The 22,387-nt window shown below is 43.0% G+C and overlaps 1 pseudogene; it reads left to right on the top strand.

The window, feature by feature from the left end:
• Positions 1–415: 415 nt before the first annotated feature.
• The window catches only part of LOC123485535, a 34,450-nt pseudogene continuing 12,478 nt past the window's right edge, over positions 416–22,387 (top strand).

The raw sequence follows: 22,387 nt of genomic DNA, 5'->3' as shown, positions 1-22,387 counted from the left end.
CTGTGGGTTTGACTTAAATATTGTTGTACACTAGCAGAACCCATCCAACCTGGTGCACGTTTAGATTTTTGCCCTAGCAAAACACTAGCTGATTCAAATAATCAAAGCTTGATGATGAGTTGGTTACTTGAATCAGCTGTGTAGTGCAAGGGCAAAACAACTACATGTGTACCCAGGGGGGCCAGGTCAGAGCTTGGGAAACAATGGGTAATGGAGGGTAGACACAGTTTACGCACCTTTTTTTGCCTAACAGTTCACCCACCTTTTGTAGAAAATGCATTGAAAGTATAGGGAGCGTTACCTTTTTCACCGCGACCTGCGATCAGAGCTTACCTGCCACCTTTTTTTCACACCACTACATCGCTGATCATTACCATAGTATGCTGTGCTGTGTAGGACTGTAGCTCTCCTAGACGGACAACAGATGGCGCCAGGGTATGAGAGGCGAGTTTAATATCTGCCCTCCCTTCCTTGTTGACAACCCTTGAACTACCGCGGGAAACTCATTGCTTGCACTGTGTCACTGAAGGAGAAGCTCAGTCCGTGTAGGTTATTTACATTGCAAAATGGTAAGTTAGTTACACCTTTTTACAGTCAACATCCTTGCTCCAATTCAATTGCACACTGGCTGAGCTAGATAGCCAGTTGAAGAAGCTTTGTCTGAACTCTAGCTAGCTAAGTATAGCTTGTTAGCACATTCACCTAAAGCTAACTAGCATGTATCCTAGCTTGGCATGTCTCTTTGCTAAAAAAACAACAGTTGCGTCCAAATGCTAGCTAGGACTATGTTATATGTTGTTGGCGTTTATTTATGTTCACATGCTCCTTTGAGCTTGCTTGCCTTGGTGCCATGCTCTATGTATAAATAAGCTGCTTGCCACCGTCCCTCAGCGAAAGTCTGCAAAGCTTCATTGACACTAATATATCAAGAGGCACATTGTTTATGTGCCTTTAAAGGCAATGGCCACCCCACGTCTGTTTTGGTAAATAGCTGAGGGATGGGGATGGAGAGATGTAGGCTAAAAGCCAATTTGTTTGATCTGAAAATGTGGTCGGAGGCTTCGTATGGAAGGTATTACGCAATTGCGGATCCCCAGATGCATGAAGAGGTCAAATCAAGCTCTGTACCACATCGCCCTGTGCCTCAAAAATTTTTGTAACAATGTGGAGGGCTCCGCATTGACATGATTGGTTAACGGTAGGTGGGGGCGGGAGGTCCAGTATAAACACACAAGCTCACTTCCTTCACAAAGATATGCTCTGCTAAGCGCAAGAAGTATGAAAGCCCTGAAGTCTGCAGAGTCATCAACTCAGTAAATGCTGTATGGCCACTTCAGACGTTGGATGCAAGGACTGACCATCCATGAGAAATAAATTATAGTTTTAACCATGTTTTGAGGCTATACAGTTTTTTTTATACAATTACATTGTTTGCATACATTAAGTAAAAACCTATATTTGGGGTTCTGATGGGGTATGACAGTTGAACTAAGTTCATGAGGCATTTATAAGTTCAATTCTTCAAGAATCAATGAATGACTTGCAAGAATCCATTTTGAAAGTCCAAAAATGTATGTACCAATTACAGATTGCCACTTTACGACTTTATTCTTTTTTGTCTTGCAGTCTAAAAAGAAAGGTCTCAGTCTTGAGGAGAAGAGGACACGCATGATGGAGATTTTCTTCGAGACAGTGAGTTAAAGAGAGAGTACACCAAAATGACATATTGGTGTCCTTGCTAATCTGTCCCATAACGTGAATGGGATTTGTGCCTTTATTTAACCAGGTAAGCCAGTTGAGAACAAGTTCTCATTTACAACTGCGACCTGGCCAAGATAAAGCAAAGAAGTGTGATTAAAAACAACAACAACAACACATAGTTACATATGGGATAAACAAAACGTACAGTCAATAACACAATAGAAAATCTATATACAGTGTGTGCAAATGTAAGTTATGTAGGTAATGCAATAAATTCGCCATAGTGCAAAATAATCACAATTTAGTATTAACACTGGAGTGATAGATGTGCAGAAGATGATGTGCAAATAGAGATACTGGGGTGCAAAATAAATAACAATATGGGGATGAGGTAGTTGGGTGGGCTAATTACAGATGGGCTGTGTACAGGTGCAGTGATCGGTAAGCTGCTCTGACAACTGATGCTTAAAATTAGTGAGGAGATAAAAGTCTCCAGCTTCAGAGATTTTTGCAGTTTGTTCCAGTCATTGGCAGCAGAGAACTGGAAGGAATGGCGGCCAAAGCAGGTGTTGGCTTTGGGGATGACCAGTGAGATATACCTGCTGGAGTGAATACTATGGGTGGGTGTTGCTATGATGACCAATGAGCGAAGATAAGGCAGAGATTTGCCTAGAAGTGATTTATAGATGACCTGGAGCCAGTGGGTTTGGTGACGAGTATGTAGTGAGGGCCAGCCAACGAGAGCGTACAGGTCATAATGGTGGGTAGTATATGGGGCTTTGGTGACAAAACGGAGGCTATTTTGTAAATTACATCGCCGAAGTCAAGGATCGGTAGGATAGTCAGTTTTAGAGAGGGCATGTTTGGCAGCATGAGTGAAGGAGAGACTTTGTTATGAAACAGGAAGCCGATTCTAGATTTAACTTTGGATTGGAGATGCTTAATGTGAGTCTGGAAGGAGAGTTTACGGTCTAACCAGACACCTAGGTAATTGTCCACATATTCTAAGTCAGACCTGCCGAGAGTAGTGATTCTAGTCAGGGCGGGCGGGTGCAAGCAGCGTTCGATTGAAGAGCATGCATTTAGTTTTACTAGCGTTTAAGAGCAGTTCGAGGCTACGGAAGGAGTGTTGTGTGGCATTGAAGCTCATTTGGAGGTTTGTTAACACAGTGTCCAATGAAGGGCCAGATGTATACAAAATGGTGTCGTCTGCGTAGAGGTGGCTCTGAGAGTCACCAGCAGCAAGAGCGACATCATTGATATACACAGAGAATAGAGTCGGCCCGAGAATTGAACCCTGTGACACCCCCATAGAGACTGCCAGAGGTCCAGACAACAGGCCCTCGATTTGACACATTGAACTCTATCTGAGAAGTAGTTGGTGAACCATGTGAGGCATTCTTAAACGTTAGCATGTGGAAACAGTGCCAGGGAAACTAAACCAAAGCATGAATTGCTGTCATACCTTGGCTTGTCCATAGACGTCCTACAGCAGCGTTTCCCAAACTCGGTCCTAGGGACCCCAAGGAGTGCACGTTTTGGTTTTTGCCCTAGCGCTTCACAGCTGACTGCAATAATCAACCAATCATCAATCTTTGATCATTTGAATCAGTTGTGTAGAGTTTGTGACGCTGGCCTACAGGGTGAACTATCCCTTTAATAATTTGACACTTTGTTCTATTTCATAACCCAAATGCAGTTTCACTTCAAGCTGTGTATGGAGGTCCAAGAGTATCCATGGAGAGTAAGCGCTGATTGTGGGAGTTTTGAGTCAGTTGGTGAAACCGATGACTGGTTTCGCGTTGCAGTTAGAAAGCTGGCGCGGACGCCTGGGTTGGCTATGACACCTGAGCTAAAGTAAACAGACCAAACACAGCACCTTGAGCGTGCCTCCGTCTCTCAAAACACACACACACACACACACAGGCTCTCCCTCTAGTGTGAAGCACCCTTGGACATGTTGGGGCCGGGAACTTGGTTTCTAAGCTAGGGTTAACCAGTAGAAGAGGTTTTCAGGACGATACATGCTGTATTGCTGATTCAGAGTAAAGTTAGTTTGAACATGAATTTCTGCAAATGGGAAATATCGGTTCTCCGGATCTTTGAAACTGAGCCAAACCCAAAATGTGTCCCTAATTGTACCCTTTTCCCTATTTTAGTGCACTACCTTTGACCAGAAACCTATGGGCCCTGGTCAAAAGTAGTGCACTACATAGGGAATACGGTGCCAATTGCGACGCCGACGCACATGGTTTGAATAGCGGGAACCGGGTTACCGAGATTTCCCACCCAAACAAACTCTCTTTTCCCGGTATAAGTAACTGCTGGAAACCGGAAGTCTGCAGTTTGACAAGTCTGCAGGGATTTCCCTATGTAAACAACCTGTTTGTCACACTCTTATTGCTCGCTTAAAGGTTTAAAACCAAATAAATATAATCAATTTCTAGGTGTAAAGCATTATTAATCCCATCATGTTTGATCATGAGTTATAGGCCTAAACCGGTTTTTGGTATCCTTTAACGGTTTCCATGCCCTCTTTGACTTGAAGCAAAACCTATAAATGTCAGTTTTCACTGTCTTTACAAGAAACAAAGAATGTTGACACACTGAATGCATGCATATGGCCTATAGGGGTTATTTTCTCTTATGGCCCAGTTGAAAAGGTAGTTTCTAGAGGAATTGGTTTAAGACAGCTTGGCACCCTGTCTAACGTGCTCATAATTATTTTAATAAAATATAGTAGTATGGAGTTTTTTCTCTCTCACCAGAAAGAGGTGTTTCAGCTGAAGGACATTGAGAAAATCGCCCCCCAAGACTAAAGGAATAAGTGAGTAATGATTAATTGAGACGAACCTGATGGGTCGTTTTACAAGTGAAACCTGGTACTCGTGATTTATTTTCTACATAAATAAAATAAAACTCAGCATTAAATTAAATCATTTCCCTGCGATGCCAAGGTGCCTTTTCTACTCAGTGACGGCGTTTTGGATCCCAAATCTTTAAGACCGGCATACTAAAATTCCCAGAGGTAATTTTTTCCCCTCTTGAAGTTAATAGTGTCTGTGTTTTTGGGCCAAGCATTCTCTGCGGATGCTTGAAGTAGTTCCGTGTCATTTTCTTCCCATGAGCGTGCGGTCTGTGTCAACACGGAAAGGTGCCCTCATGCACCCATAACAACATAATGGTAAAATAGTCCCGACATAATGTCTTGGCAACGAGTCTAGCCCTAACCACTATGACTCATCCCATATTTAGGCTGTAGGATGGGTGGGATGACACTACTGCCAGAAGGCACTAACTTCTAATAGCAATGATACAGATGAAACGGCTAAGTTTGAGTATTGCTAAAAACTGCATTAGCTTGAACACACAATGAACCCTTTACATGGTGTCTGTGTGTACAGAGAAAAAAACGTATGTGAAAGTACACGTTTTAAGTGCTGGCCCCATCGAGCCGTGCTGTTTTGGTACGCACCCAAAAGGGACTTTATTTTCTTTTCTTTTTTACAGTGGATGTTACATTAATTTGGGGGAAACTTGATCGGGCTGCTCGCGACTGATTAGAATCACATGTTTTTAAAAGGCCCTGCTCTGTTCATCGTGATGTACTTACTGGGGCAGGAGGAGAGGGGGTGGGAGGAGGGGGGGTCTGTAAGGGACTGTGTGCTATAAACAGCAGTTTACCACACACAGCAGAGAGGGATGGAGGGAGAGAATGAAAGGGGGAGAAAGGGAACTAGTGGGAGAGAGTGAGATCAGGGCCCTCTTTGAATACGTTGAATATGCCTCCATCCTTTTCCTTGATGTAGCCTAATCATTCATTTCAAGTCATTGGATAAAGCGAAACCAGAGGATTCAACTGCATCCACCAATCCAGCTATGTTATATCAGCTGAGGAAAGGAGGGAATTATATATTTTCTAAAGGCCCCCAGGAGAGAAATAGTGAGTGAGCGAGTGATGGAAGAGGGAGAAAGGCAGAGGCAAACAAGCAAGACAGAGAGACTAGAAACTAGCCAGTCCAGATGTGCCAGACTAGCGAGAAATTTAAGCATGTTTGATAAATGAGAGGCCCTGAAATCCTTGTTCCAGAGTTTGCTTGAACAGGGCCCATTAGTTTGATTCTCCCTGCTGCCCAACATCCTCCCAGTACTTAAAGGGGAAGTTCAGTGTTTTACATATACACAGTAGACTATATATAGCTCAAATTTGTAGTGGCTGTTTAGAGAAAACAGAACAATGGATTACAGTTTCTCCTGGCCATAGACTACTTTCAGGATGTGGAGCCATCTAACTTTTGTTGTAAAATACTGAACTTTCCCTTTAACACAGCTCGCTCCAAAACACACCAGATCAACTTTATTAGTGCTACGGCAGAGGAACAGAACAGTGCATGATGTGGGACTATCGCATTTCACCAGCCGTCTTCGTTCCAGATGTAAGAACGTTATTTTATGCTCGGTGGTAAAGTTTCCCCTAGGTACAGATCTAGGACCAGCTTCCCCTCCCCCAATCTATCCTTAACCATTGTGGAGAAAATGCTAAACTGACACAAAATCAGTTTCTGGGGCAACTTCATAAGCCCTCTATCACTCTCGCTGATTTGGGATCGGTTAAGAGAGGGAGGAATACACAGAAGAGCCCCGGACTCTGCAAATTAAATCAACGTTTTCCCCTTATCGCTGTAATAAATGTAAAGCAATTCACGGCAGATGTGTGGGCTAGGGCTGTGTCCCAAATGGCACCCTATTCCTTTATATAGTGTACTACTTTTTGACCAGGGCCCATTAGCGCTTTGGTCTGAAGTAGTACACTATATAGAGAATAGGATGCCATTTGGGATCAGATTGATTCTGCTCTCGGTACATCTGGACCACGGGTTGGAAGAATTGAACCTATATGAGCCTGGATAGTGTAATGTGCTTTACTCTGTAATATGATGATTTGAAACAAATCCAGTTGTTTTCCTATGGAGTGTGAATTGATCATTAGTACAGGTCCCAAATGGTGCACTTGACACACTATATTACCCTAGCAATGACAATGAGGTTACAAGATCCACAGTTTTTGTCAACCACTAATGACCAGGTTGAGGGAGGGGTACTGAGGTGCAGTAACACGTCCCCACTAAGTACACTTACCTGCCACCCCAAACTCATATCAGACATAAGGTGCTCTTAAAGTAAAGTGCACTTCCCTAGGGAACTAGGGCACTAACACACTCCTGGGCTCTACATCAATTCACCTTTCTGTGATTCCTCACATCCTTTTCAACCGTATTGGAGGAGATGGTCCAAGGTCCCTCCACTCTGACCTTTTTCACCAATGGGTTTTGAGAAGGAGGTGAGGAGAGAGGACGCGACTAACCCAGGAAAGATTAACTGAGAGCCCTTGCTTCTCTCCTCCTGTCTGCAGCACCCATGTCAGTGAAGGAGGTTCTCCAGAGTCTGGTGGATGACAACATGGTGGACTGTGAGAGAGTGGGCACCTCCAACTACTACTGGGCCTTCCCCAGCAAGGCCCTGCCACGCCCTGCAAGCGCAGGGTGGAGGAGCTGGACAAGCAGGTGATTATAACAGGGGTGTATTGTGGCCTAGGGTGGTCTAAGCCACTGCCTCCAGAGCATACCACTGCAGCATGGGTTAGAATCCGACCCACTGCTACAGCAACTCTCTATCCTCTGTCTTTCCTCTATTTATCCTATCCAATAAATACAAAATATGTGAGTGGGACTGCCCCCTCAATTGTGTGATCTGTCTTCTCTGACACTGCAGGGGAGGGAGTATTTTGGTTTTCAATAGGGCAAAGTACACAGTCACCCCCCACCTGACCTTAAGCTAATGCTGCAGGTCTACTGGCCCGCCTCCCCTCCAATTTGAACAGCTTGCTGGGCTCTTTATCGAGTTCACGCCGGCGACTCATATGCTTCTTATTACAGAACATCGCATGCCTATAGACCTCATGTACCTAGGATGTGTCCCAAATGGCACCCTATTGTCTATATAGTGCACTTCTTTTGACCAGGGCCCTATTCTTCTTAACTAAATAACCCTATGTGCCCTGGTCAAAAGTAGTGTACAACATAGGGAAGAGGTAGCATTTTGGGCCCTGGTCAAAGTATTTCTCTACATAGAGAATAGGGTTCCATTTGGGATGCAGCCCCCATGTCTGCGTAGTCTCGAGCCCACAGACAGACTGGTCCATTTCCTGTCCCAAATGCGTTATCTGTTCTCAGAGCTGTGGTTAACTGTACTCTGGTTTCTGAGCTAGCACACCAAGCAGGCACACTTGTTTGCAGTAAAGTATATGCTTTTACTGTAAGTGGGAGGTAAAGGAATTACTACTACACTCAAACAGGCGATAAGACTTAGGAAACAGAGTGTAATGTTTGCACAAAACTCGAACTGTCCATGTTGTGTGATCAGTATTTAATTTTGTTCATCAAATGGCACTTTACATATCTTCAAAATAATACAATTATGACTGTGAAGGCTAAATTAAAATATACCTAGACTGGCTTTGAGGTCCAGAGTTGAGTTTGAGGAAGCGGTTAAGACCGCTGTCTTCAGAGCACACACATAGCCTACCTTGTCGGCGTGTGTTCGAAATCCAGCCCACCCCTTCTGGCACAATCTTCTCTCCCATCTTTCCTGTCTGTTTCTCTATCCCCAACAAAAATAACAAATCCGTGAGTACATTTGTCAACTCCAGTATCTAATTTGGTCATGATCACAAGAGGAAGCTCAAGGTTCAGAACCAAACTAGCCTACATCAAAGACCTAATAGTCTCATTGCAGACTCGGCGACTCGCTATCGTAGCACGCTGAAGGTGGTGGTGGTGTGGCTTGTCGCAGGCGGCAGTGTCACTTGAACAGTTGGTGGTCCTCTCGTTAGCATTTCCTCCTCGTGATTACCAAGTTCCCCCAGCCCCCATGCCACATACCAGGCGGTGTGAAGGCGTGTACAGGGCGACGAATAAACAGCTTCTGGTCGCCAGTGGTGCCACTGATACGGCCGCCGCAGAGTTGGAAATTAAACACAGTGGCGTGAATATGTGGTCCGTTGTCAGTGACATATTTATATGGGAACCCTCCCGTTTCTCATTCCATAAACAGAGGACAAGAAGGGGACTGTTTTCTTTGTTTTATAGTCAATAAAGTTTTATTAAAATTGTATTTGAGTTATTGTTTTATCACTGTCTGAACTTTTGAATACAAACTGTTTAATGCGAGTTATGATGTATGAGAGATGTAAATTAACGTGCCCCAAATGACACCCCTATTCCTGTGTAGTGCACTCTTTTTTACCAGGACCCATAGGTGGACACAGCCAATGCCAATGTGTAAGAATACTAACCAGTGCAGAATAATTTTGTCTCATTGTTCTTTGCCATGACTTTTGATTGAGTGTTGAGAAATATTATAGCTGCCTGACTCTTGCCTTCTGTTACCATGGGGATGACAGGCTTGGGGAGTGTCCAGATTTTCATACCGGTGTGTACGGTATTGCCGGGGAGTGCACACGGGGGCCACTATTTATTTTGGCGCAGCAAAACAATATAGGCAACAGGTATTTTGATCCAGGAGGGGATTGAATGTCACTGTTGTAACCAAGAAGCTTGATCTTGACATCTAGCCGCTTAGCTAGCAAGTTAGCAAAACAAATGCATAGCTGGGGCCCTGAGCTGGATATAATTTATTTGACACATCTTAGCTTTCTTATAATTATACTTAACTGATTGTTATAAGCAGTGGTGATAGCACACACCCCCTGCAGGTATTGAAAAATCATACCGTTGGTATTTGAAAATACTCCGATATACATTATATTTACATTTACATTTATATATATCGCCCAAGCCTAATGACTGTAATGGCAGCTGTTTCATGAACACCACGATTAAGAATTTGATAATGTATGTGCATGATATCTAGTTATGATGATATGTGCACTGATTATTTAGTTGATGATATTTATGTGCGTGATGCATAGTTACATGTGTCAAGTTGAAGCACACAAAACACAACATTGATGTGAAAATGTAAATGTGGTGTTCAATTGTATTACCTTTTCTTTCCATAGCATACCGAGCGAAACAAAGGAAGATGTCTCTGCAGCAGGCTGTCGACAAAGCAAAAAGTAGGACGTCAAGATACAGTAAGTACATTTACGCCCACTGCCAACCTTAAAAGGAAAGCAGGCCATTTATCATCCTTCAATTTATCACTGAAATTGAGATTCTGTCTCACAGCAAGACTTACGAATTTGTTAATGATGAGTGATTTGTTTTCATCTGCAATAATTTAGAAAAATAGTTTTTTGTATTGTTGTAAGATATAAGGACTAGAATGTTTTTGCTGCATATACAGTGCATTCTGAAAGTATTCAGACCCCTTGACTTTTCCACACTTTGTTACGTTACAGCCTTATTCTGAATTTTTATTTATTTTATTTTTGAAATCCCTCATCAATCTACACCCAATACCCCATAATGACAAAGCAAAAACTGGTTTTTAGACATGTTTGCAAATGTATTCAGACCCTTTACTCAGTACTTTGGCACCTTTGGCAACGATTACAGCCTCGAGTCTTCTTACATTTACATTTACGTCATTTAGCAGACGCTTTTATCCAGAGCGACTTACAGTTAGTGCATACATTATTCTTTTTAATTTTCATACCCCATGGGATCGAACCCACAACCCTGGCGTTGCAACGCCATGCTCTACCAACTGAGCTACCTCCCTGCCGCCATTCCCTCCCCTACCCTGGACGCGCTGGGCCAATTGTGCGCCGCCCCATTGGTCTCCCGGTTGCGGCGGCCGGCTACACCAGAGCCTGGATTCGAACCAGGATCTCTAGTGGCACCACAGCTAGCACTGCGATGCAGTGCCTTAGACCACTGCGCCACTCGGGAGACTAGTACTTCTTGGGTATGACGGTACAAGCTCTGGCACACCTGTATTTGGGGAGTTTCTCCCATTACCTCTCTGCAGATCCTCTCAATCTCTTGTCAGGTTAGATGGGAGCGTTGCTGCACAGCTATTTTCAGGTCTCTCCAGAGATGTTCGATTGGGTTCAAGTCCGGGCTTTGGCAGGGCCACTCAAGGACATTCAGAGGCTTGTCCCGAAGCCACTCCTGCGTTGTCTTGGCTGTGTGCATGGGTCATTGTCCTGTTGGAAGGTGAACCTTCGCCCAGTCTGAGGTCCTGAGCAGGTTTTCATCAGGGATCTCTCTGTACTTTGCTCTGTTAATCTTTGCCTCAATCCTGACTAGTCTCCCAGTCCCTACCCGCTAAAAAACATCCCCACAGCATGATGCTGCCACCACAATGTTTCACCGTAGGGATGGTGGCAGGTTTCCTCTAGACGTGACACTTGGCATTCAGGCCAAATAGTTTAATCTTGGTTTCATCAGACCAGAGAATCTTGTTTCTTGAGTGGCGCAGTGGTCTAAGGCACTGCATCGCAGTGCTAACTGTGCCACTAGAGATCCTGGTTCGAATCCGGCTCTGTCGCAGCCAGCCGCGACCGGGAGACTCATGGGCGGCGCTTGGCCCAGCGTCGTCCAGGGTAGGGAGGAATGGCCGGCGGGATGTAGCTCCGTTGATAGAGCATGGCTTGCAACGCCAGGGTTGTGGGTTCAATTCCCACGGGGGGGGCCAGTATAAAAAAATATGTATTCACTAACTGTAAGTCGCTCTGGATAAGCGCGTCTGCTAAATGACGTAAATGTAAATGTTTCGCATGGTCTGAGAGTCTTTAGGGCCTTTTGGCAAACACCAAGCGGCATGTCATGTGCCTTTTACTGAGAGTGGCTTCCGTCTGGCCACTCTACCATAAAGGCCTGATTGGTGGAGTGCTGCAGAGATGGTTGTCCTTCTGGAAGGTTCTCCAATCTCCACAGTGGAGCTCTGGCAGTGAGCCATCAGGTTCTTGGTCACCACCCTGACCAAGGCCTTTCTCCCCCGATTGCTCAGTTTGGCCGGGCGGCCAGCTGTTAGGAAGAGTCTTGGTGGTTCCAAACATTTAACATTTTAGTCATTTAGCAGACGCTCTTATCCAGAGCGACTTACAGGAGCAAGTGGGGTTATAGGATTAAGTTCCTTGCTCAAGGGCACATCGACAGATGTTTCACCTAGTCGGCTCGGGGATTAGAACCAGCGACCTTTCGGTTACTGGCACTAACGCTCTTAACCACTAAGCTACCAAACCTCTTCCATTTAAGAATGATTGAGGCCACTGTGTTCTTGGGGACCTTCAATGCTGTAGAAATGTTTTAGTACCCTTCCCCAGATCTGTGCCTCGACACAATCCTGTCTCTGAGCTCTATGGACAATTCCTTCGACCTCATGGCTTGGTTTTTGCTCTGACATGCACAGTCAACTGTGGGACCTTATATGGACGGTCCCACTGTTGACAGATCATGTCCAATCAATTGAATTTACCAGGTGGACTCCAATCATGTTGTAGAAACATCTTAAGGATGATCAATGGAAACAGGATGCACCTGAGTTCAATTTCGAGTCTCATAGCAAAGGGGGCTGAATAGTTATGTAAATAAAATTGATAGAAACCTGTTTTCACATTGTCATTATGGGGTTTTGTGTGTAGATTGCTTAGGATCTTTATTTATTTAATCAATTTTAGAATAAGGGTGTAACGTAACAATGTGAAAAACGTAAATGGGGGGAGAATCAATAGTTCGATTTTGGGATGTTATTTTTTGACTGTATCGTTTTGACAATATCACAATATTGTTTTTTGCGGTAGTTGGCTGTACCTGCACCAAAACTCCTTCCTTCATAGCTTTTTCTCGATCTTCTTTTTTAAATAGGGAGCCAATTTAGTTTTCAGCACTTTTATTTCCCTCACTTTTATTTCCTTTGTCTCTCTGCAGCAGACATATGGTGAGCAATATGTTTGGAACATCGAATCACAATAAAATCACAGTATCGAATCGCAATACACATAGAATCGTGAGAATTGCAATACATATCATATCGGCACCTAAGTATGGCGATAATATCGTATCGTGAGATCCCTGGCAATTCCCTGCCCTTATGTGTTTGCACACTTGGTGTGTGTATACTTGTTCATATGTTTGTGTGTACGTAATGTGTGTGTTTGTGCATACATGTGTTTATGTGTGTGTGTATGTCTTTGGGTTTTCACCTGTGTGTGTGTGTCCACCTATCAAGGAGGAGCGGGCCTCTCTTCTAAATGAGCTGCAGGCTCTGAGGGAGAAGAGGAGTCATCTGAAGGCAAAGCTGGAGAAGTACAGGGAGTGTGACCCTGAAGTGATCGAGGAGATGAGTGAGTACCCTGTAACCAGCCTCTCAAAACATGGAGGCTGCGTCCCAATAATCTGACCTTTTTCCTGAAGTGTGCACTCGTTCACTACTCACCACAAATTTACAAGCATTGGATTGGTGTAGGAATGAGCTAGAGGGAGTTTCCACCATTTTCTTCTACCAGTCATTTCCATGAAGGGAAGTGAACAAGTGCACACTTCGGTAGAAAGGGTTAGGGGAATCATTGGGATACACTTGGAAATACACCCAGATGTCTCTCCAAATGTCAGACATTAACTTTTATCCGTACTCCTTCGGTTCTCGAGAAAGAGGCTATTTAGGATTTTATAGGTCATATCAACATCAAGTCCTGCTTCAACCACAAGCTCATTTTACCTGGAATTTGAACCTTGCCCCCATTTTGTCTATCGTCGAACTTTCGTCATTGTTGAAACCTCCCCATACAAATTCAGTTTGGGTCAAATTAATAAAAGGAGGGAATCCAATGAAACATCAGGTGCCTCATCTGGACAGATGGCCCCTCCCACAGCTGTCCATCAGGCCTTCTTATTAAAAGCCCAGAGATTGAGGAGAGGGGCTGGACGGTTCCAAGATAAAGAAAGCAATCAAGCAGCCCCATACAAGTAGCCTACGAGTCCAGGCTTGAGTCTGGAAAACCTGGATCTGCTCCAGAAATAGAATCGATAAATCGGACATGGATCCAGTCCATCACATTTAAATAGAATCCATAGAACGGACACTCCTCATGATTAGTCATGGCTCATCCAAAATGGCGACGCCATCAGATGTGTACACCTTGCAGTTGCGTGAAGCACGTAAAGGCAAAGAACTGATGCACAGAGAATGTAGTCATCGAGCATTCCAAACAGCATTTTTAAACACCCACCGGTCCACCGCTACTGAACATGGCTTTGAATTGGAAGGCCCGTTCTATCCCTTTCCAAATCTACGCTTCCCAGCTGTTCTAGTTTAGTGCCTTCCCCTCCTCAACTTCTCTGGTTTCACGACTTGCTCAGTTTAACCCATGTCTTAAAAGCAGGAACTCTGACTAAGCCCATGGTTGTTATTGCGTACACAAACATTACTGACCTTTTGGGCCTGCACGAAATTTAACCGGTCGGGATTAACAGCTTATAACGGTCTGCCCTTTTTTATCCTGATTTTATAGACTGTTTATTTTTTACACACCTCTCAACTGGTATAGGAACAACAAGCGATCTGCTATTAGGAGTCTAGAAAGGAATCGTTGTAGTGGCTTTAGTTTATGTGTGTGTGTGTGTGTGTGTGTTCTTCCGTTTTGTATCTTTGCGAGAGTGTGTTTTTGGCTTTAGTTTGTGTGTGTGTATTTGCACGAGTGCCTGTGTTTTTAGACCAAGCGACTTTGCGTACCCATGTGATTAAATGTGTGATTTGATTTATCTTGTCGTCCTCTCTCCTGTCCCTCAATGCTTCGAGGCCTCGCTATTGAGTTGTCAAGCACATGTACAGTGCTGTCGTTTTAATAGCCCCGACACTGCACTCCACGGCTCCGCTAGTGTCACTGAAGAAACCATTACTGTCCAGAGTGACTTAACACATAGACTCGGCTCAGAATCTTGGGGAAACAGCTGGCCTCTCATGTCAATTACAGAGTCCCCTTAGAAACAGAGCCCATTTCCCAATGATGTACACACACGGCTAAACCGCTACAACAGCTGTGTGGCTCCCGCGACAGGGAAGTCTTTTAGTCTGTCCTTTTATGGGTTGAAGGAGTTCTCTCCATTTTGCCTGTGAAATTGCTCTGCAAGACCTAGCAGGTGTGTGTTTTCACGTTTTTATTAGTCGTATGAACGGGATACACATGGGATACACCATCCAACGAAATGCTTACTTGCAGGTTCCTTCTCGACAATGCAACAACAATAACAGTAGAATATAATAAACATTTTAGCATGAGTGCCTTCAGAAAGTATTCACACCCCTTAACGATCTGGCCTTAATGACCATATACTCTTATAATCGCCACCCAGCACAGCCAGAAGAGGACTGGCCACCCCTCAGAGTCTGGTTCCTCTCTACGTTTCTTCCTAGGTTCCCTGCCTTTCTAGGGAGTTTTTTCTAGCCACCATGCTTCTACATCTGCATTGCTTGCTCTTTGGGGTTTTTGGCTAGGTTTCTGTATAAGCACTTTATGACATCTGCTGATGTAAAAGGTCTTTATAAATACATTTGATTGATTGACCCCTTGACTTTTTCCACATTTTGTTGTTACAAAGTGGGATTCAAATGGATTTCGTCAACGATCTACACAAAATACTTTGTCAAAGTGAAAGAAGAATTCAAACATTTGTAAAAATAAATATGAAAAATAAAACTCATATAATATATCTTCATTAGATAAGTATTTATCCCCCTGAGTCAATACATGTTAGAATCACCCTTTGGCAACGATTACAGCTGTAATTATTTCTGGCTAAGTCTCTAAGAGCTTTCCACACCTGGATTGTGGACCATATGCCCATTTATTCTTAAAAAAATTATTCAAGCTCTGTCAAATTGATGGTTGATCATTGCTAGACAACCATTTTCAGGTCTTGCCATAGATTTTCAAGTAGATTTAAGTCGAAACTGTAACTCTGCCACTCGGGTACGGTCACTGTCTTCTTGGTAAGCTACTCCAGTGTAGCTTTGGCCTTGTGTTTAAGGTTACTGTCCTGCTGAAAGGTGAATTCATCTCCCAGTGTCTGGTGGAAAGCAGACTGAACCAGGTTTTCCTCAAGGATTTTGCCTGTGCTTAACTCCATTCCATTTATTTTATAACCTGAAAAACTCTGTCCTTAAAGATTACCGCATACCCATAAAATGATGCAGCCACCACTATGCTTGAAAATATGGAGAGTGGTACACAGTAATGTGTTGTATTGGATTTGCCCCAAACATAACACTTTGTATTCAGGACAAAAAGTGAATTGCTTTGCCACATTTTTTGCAGTATTACTTTAGTGCCCTGTTTCAAACAGGATACATGTTTAAGAATATTTTTATTCTGTAGTCTTCCTTCTTTTCACTCTGTCAATTAGGTTAGTATTGTGGAGTAAGTACAATGTTGTTGATCCATCCTCAGTTTTCTCCTATCACAGCCATTAAACTTTGTAACTATTTTAGTCACAATTGGCCTCATGGTGAAATCCCTGAGAGGTTTCCTTCCTCTCCGGCAACTGAGTTAGGAAGGACACCAGTATCTTTGTAGTGATTGGGTGTATTGATACACCATCCAAAGTGTAATTAGAAACTTCACCATGCTCAAAGGGATATTCAATGTCTGCTTCTTTTTATTTTTACCGACTTACCAATAGGTGCCCTTTTTCCGAGGCATTGGAAAACCTCCCTCGTCTTTGTGGTTTAATCTGTGTTGAAATTCACTGCTTGACTGAGGGACCTTACAGATAATTGTATGTGTGGGGTACAGAGATTAGGTAGTCATAAAAAAAAATAAAACACTATTATTGCACACACAGTGAGTCCATCCAACTTATTATGTGACATCTTAAGCACCTGAACTTATTTAGGCTTGCCGTAGAGCCCCACAGTGGAGGCATCATAATACCCATAAAACCTAGCGGTCAAACAAAGAAATGGTTCCAATCGTTTTTCTACCATTTGTTTTTCCCATAGGGGATTTTAGAAGCACTTTAAAATAAGGGCTGTGTTTCGTGTAGGCTTACGATGGTGTGACATTTTTGATAACGTGTAAATCTCTCTAGGACAAGGTGACTTTTATCAATATATTTGCGTGTATTTACCTCCCAAAAATGAAATGCTAATCAGCTGCCAATGTGGCTATCATAAAGAACTACAAATGCCATGATGGTCTGGACAAGACTGCCGATCGAGGCAAAGGTAAAAGTATCTGGATTAACTCATGTTAGCAGCAGGATAAATAATGTCTATAGGGAATGTCTGTAACTCCAAAAAAAAACATATACGGCTAGAGAAGTTTATGGATACATATTAAGAAAGCAGTCGTAGTCAAAACATGTCAGCGGGGAACCAGGGAAAAAATGGAGAACCAAACTCAAGCGAAAACAAACTACGAGACTCCTCGACAGACACTGATGATTTATGCTTTTCACCACCTGGTGTGGAAACCGACCTGCTAAAATCAATAAATGATAAATTAGGCGATACTTTAACTTGTCAGTAAAGAAATAAAGGAGCTAAAGGCGAAGCCTCAAAATGAGTGATGAAAAAGCTGCGACAATGGACAAAAAAACAAACAAGCTAAAAGTTACTATTGAAACGGACGTTAATTAACTTAAAAAAGAGAATGTTTCTGAGAGGAGCCTTATTTGGAATACAGACTAGATCCATGCAAGTAAATCTAGTACTTACTGGTATAAAAGAAAATGAGGGTGAAGAGCCTGAAAGCGTGGTAAAATAATTCCTCCTTAAAAGCGCTACAGATCCCAGGCGATACTGTCAACAAAATCAAATTGAACGTGTACACCATTTCGGACAGCGTCTGAGCGCCAATCGTTACCAAATTTGCATTCTTTAGAGATAAAACAATGGTTAAATGCCTGGGCAATAGACTTCGCTGGCACGAAAATAGGAATGAAGGATCATTTCCGAAGGAAATTGCAGAACGGCGCAAAGTTCTGTACCCATTCTTCAAGGCAAATAGACTTAAAGGGAAACTATGTAGCTCTTGTAGTCGTTCAACTGTACGTTGATAACCAACTGTTCGAGACACCAAGACTACTCCATGGCTGTCCTAAATAATATTCATAGGATTTATAAATAGATAAAAGACAGCATTAGAAGAAAATATAAGGAACTGGAACACAAAAGTACTTAAAAGCCCAAAATTAGGTAGGAATCAACATGGTAGGGATAAAAACAGAGGGACATAGAAGGCACAGTATGTGGGTACGTGTGGGTGTATTGTGATGGAAGGTGGGGTATGTTTTTGTGTTTGGAAAAGTCTGGAGTTAGTGCATTCGGAAAGTATTCAGACCCCTTCCCTTTTTCTACATTTTGTTACGTTACAGCCTTATTCTAAAATGGATTAAATAAATACAAAATCCTCATCAATCTGCACACATTACCCCATAATGACCAAGGGAAAATAACTGTTTGCAAATGTATGAAAAATAAAAAAACAGAAATACCTTTATTTGCATACGTATTCAGATCCTTTGCTATGAGACTCGAAATTGAGCTCAGATGCATCCTGTTTCCATTGATCATCCTTGAGGTGTTTCTACAATTTGATTGGATTCCACCTTGGTAAATTCAATTGATTGGACATGATTTTTCCACAGTTGACAGAGCAAAAACCAAGCCATGAGGTCGAAGGAATAGTCCATAGAGCTCCGAGACAGGATTGTGTCAAGGCACAGATCTGGGGAAGGGTACCAAAAAATGTCTGCAGCATTGAAGGTCCCCAAGAACACAGTGGCCTCCATCATTCTTAAATGGAAGAATGGAAGAAGTTTGGAACCACAAAGACTCTTCCTAGAGCTGGCCGCCGGGCCAAATTGAGCAATCTGGGGAGAAGGGCCTTAGTCAGGGAGGTGACAAAGAACCCGATGGTCACTCTGACAGAGCTCCAGAAGGACAACCATCTCTGCAGCACTCCACCAATCAGGCCTTTATGGTAGAGTTGCCAGACGGAAGCCACTTCTCAGTAAAAGGCACATGACAACACCCTTGGAGTTTGCCAAAAGGCACCTAAAGGACTCTCAGACCATGAGAAACAAGATTATCTGGTCTGATGAAACAAAGATTGAACTCTATGGCCTGAATGACAAGCGGCATGTCTGGAGGAAACCTGGCACCATCTCTACGGTGAAGCATGGTGGTGGCAGCATTATGCTGTGGGGATGTTTTTCAGCGGCAGGGACTGGGAGACTAATCAGAATCGAGGGAAAGATGAACGCAGCAAGGTACATGAAAACCTGCTCCAGAGCGCTGAGGACCTCAGACTGGCGTGAAGATAGCCCTATTTGGTAAAAGACCAAGGCCATATTATGGCAAGAACAGCTCAAATAAGCAAAGAGAAATGATAGTCCATCATTACTTTAAGACATGAAGGTCAGTCAATACGGAAAATGTCAAGAACTTTGAAAGTTTATTCAAGTGCAGTCGCAAAAAAGCCATCAAGCGCTATGATGAAACTGGCTCTCATGAGGACCGCCAAAGGAATGGAAGACCCAGAGTTACCTCTGTTGCGGAGGATAAGTTCATTAGTTACCAGCCTCTGAATTTGCAGCCCAAATAAATGCTTCACATAGTTCAAGTAACAGACACATCTCAACATCAACTGTTCAGAGGGGACTGTGTGAATCAGGCCTTCATGGTTGAATTGCTGCAAAAGAAACCACTACTAAAGGACATCAATAAGAAGAACAGACCTGCTTGGGCCAAGAAATACAAGCAATGGACATTAGACCGGTGGAAATGTGTCCTTTGGTCTGGAGTCCAAATTGGAGCAGTGTCTTTGTGAGACGCGGTGTGGGTGAACGGATGATCTCCACATGTGTAGTTCCCACCGTAAAGCATGGAGGAGGAGGTGTTATGGTGTGGGGGTGCTTTGCTGGTGACACTGCCTGTGATTTATTTAGAATTCAAGGCACACTTAACCAGCATGGGTACCACAGCATTCTGCAGCGATACGCCATCCCATCTGGTTTGGGCTTAGAGGGACTGTCATTTGTTTTTCAACAGGACAATGACCCAACACACCTCCAGGCTGTTTAAGGGCTATTTTACCAAGAAGGAGAGTGATGGAGTGCTGCATGACCTGGCCTCCACAATCCCCCATCCTCAACCCAATTGAGATGGTTTGGGATGGGTCGGATGGCAGACTGAAGGAAAAGCAGCCAACAAGTTCTCAGCATATTTGGGAACTCCTTCAAGACTGTTGGAAAAGCATTCTAGGTGAAGCTGTTTGAGAGAATGCCAAGAGTGTGCAAAGCTGTCATCAAGGCAAAGGGTGGCTTTTTTAAGAATCTCAAATATAAAATATATTTTGATTTATTTAACACTTTTTTTGGTTACTACATGATTCCAAATATGTTATTTCATAGTTTCGATGTCTTCATTATTATTCTACAATGGAAAAAATTAGTAAAAAATAAAGAAAAATCCTTGAATGATAGGTGTGGCCAAACCTTTGACAGGTACTGTATGTGTGAAATTTGTTTCGATTTAGAATGGACCATTATCATGCACCTGTCTCAAAACAGGGACAACGGGAAAAAAGGCATGTCATCTATGCACTTAAATGCGAATGTGACGCTTTTCCCGTGATTAATTTTCATGCCAGCCAGGTAGGCTGTACTTACTCCTGTTGTAAAGATAAGCAATGCGCTTAATATTAGGAAAGTTTAGAGATAAATAATGTAAGCCTACAGAAAGCTGATGGCCTCTACTAAAAAGAGGGAGGATACCATCACTCTGTTTTCTTCCGCAGTTGCATAGCCTATAGAAATGTTCTATTAGATTTTGAAGTGATTAGAGGGACAATAGAGTGCTGAGTACCAGGCAGTTAGCAAGTTTGGTAGGCTACTAACACAAATATACCAATTTATAAAAAAGAACTATTTCTGGAAGAAAAGTTAGGTCACACATCCAGCTTACAATATATGAAACGTCTGCTCTACTCAAAATTACAACCAACTAATTGCAGCATTACCGTAAAAATGGAAGAGGCAAGTGGAAGGGGAGAAAGTAAGGAACTTGTCTGTCGGCCCTGCATTAAAGACAGAAATTGGCTAAAGAAAATTGTGATAAATATAAAAAGTATACCAGTTTCATTTAAGGACCAAAACATTTACAGCTACTGCCAAATAGATTGCAAAATAGCTGGGAAGAGATTTTCGATGTTACCGATTCCATGGCAGCTGGTTTATGAACTGTTGAAGCCTCCTGCAGCTCAGTTGGTAGAGCATGGCGCTTGCAACGCCAGGGTTGTGGGTTCGATTCCCACGGTGGGCCATATGAAAAATGTATGCACTCACTTACTGTAAGTCGCTCTGGATAAGAGCGTCTGCTAAATGACTAAAATGTAAAAAATGTAATACACAAGCTGGATTCAAAACTTAGTTTTTCAATTTAAATTATTATATGAAATTCTTGTAACCAATAGAATGTTATATACAGTGCATTCGGAAAGTATTCAGACCCCTTGACTTTTGTTACATTACAGCCTTATTTTAAAATTGATTCAATCGTTCTTTCCACCTCATCAATCTACACACAATACCCCATAATGACAAAGCAAAAACAGGGTTTTAGACATTTTTTGCAAAGGTATTACAAATAAAAAACTGATATTACATTTACATAAGTATTTATACTTTTTACTCAGTACTTTGTTGAAGCACCTTTGGCGGGAGGCGGTGGAGATGGTTGAGTGTGTCGGGGAGGAGGAAGTGATATGGTCTTTGACTAGCCTCCCGAAGCACTTCATGATGACTGAAGCGAGTGCTACTGGTCGGTAGTCATTCAGTTGTTACTTTCCCTTTCTTGCGTGCAGGGATGATAGTGGACATATTGAAGCGGTGGTATAGAGGCCTGAGCTAGGTAGAGATTGAAAATGTCAGAACACAACAGCCAGCTGGTCTGCACATAACAATTTTGTTAATGGTCTTGTGCAAGTTTTAAATGAACACAATACAGTGGAGGCTGCTGAGGGGACATGGTTTCCATGTGCTTGATGGCATTCAATGACTCCATTCCAGCCATTGTTATGAGCTGTCGTCCCCTCAGCAGCCTCCACTGACACAATACCTGTTAGCAAAGGTGTCAGCTAGAGATGACGTGCAGGAGCTTGCAAGGATTTGTGGTGTTGCATGATGTCTACTTGTCTCAAATCTGAGAGGAAATAGAGGCAAATATATTAATCAAAGTCACCTTGTCTGAGAGAGATTTAGATGGTTATCAAAATGTCACGCCAGGGTAAGCCTACACCAAACACAGCACTTATTTGAAGTATTTCTAAAATCCCCTATGGGAAAAATGAATGGTGGAAAAAAGGATTGACACCTCCACTGTGGGGCTCTATAACAAAGGGGTTGAATACTTATTGACTCGACATTTCAGCTTTTCATTTTAAATTAGTTTGTAAAAAATGTATAAAACATGTGTGTGTGTGTGTGTAGGCCAGTGACGACAAATCGAAAATGTTCAGGCAATAACACAACACAATGTGGGAAAAAATCTAGAGGGTGTGAATGCTTTCTGAAGTTGGTTTCTAATTGTGGCCCGTCTACCGTGGCTCCCTGGTGAAAGTGGATGCCCCCTCCGCTCCTCCCCACCCTAGCCCACACAGCCTGTCCCCTGAGCGCTGAAAGACGAGTCCACGTGAAATGTCAAACCCTCACCCTGT

This window comes from Coregonus clupeaformis, chromosome 5 (assembly GCF_020615455.1).
Source record: "Coregonus clupeaformis isolate EN_2021a chromosome 5, ASM2061545v1, whole genome shotgun sequence".
Lineage (NCBI taxonomy): Eukaryota > Metazoa > Chordata > Actinopteri > Salmoniformes > Salmonidae > Coregonus > Coregonus clupeaformis.
The sequence above is the reverse complement of the archived record's forward strand: the minus strand, read 5'-3'. Positions and strand labels throughout refer to the sequence as shown.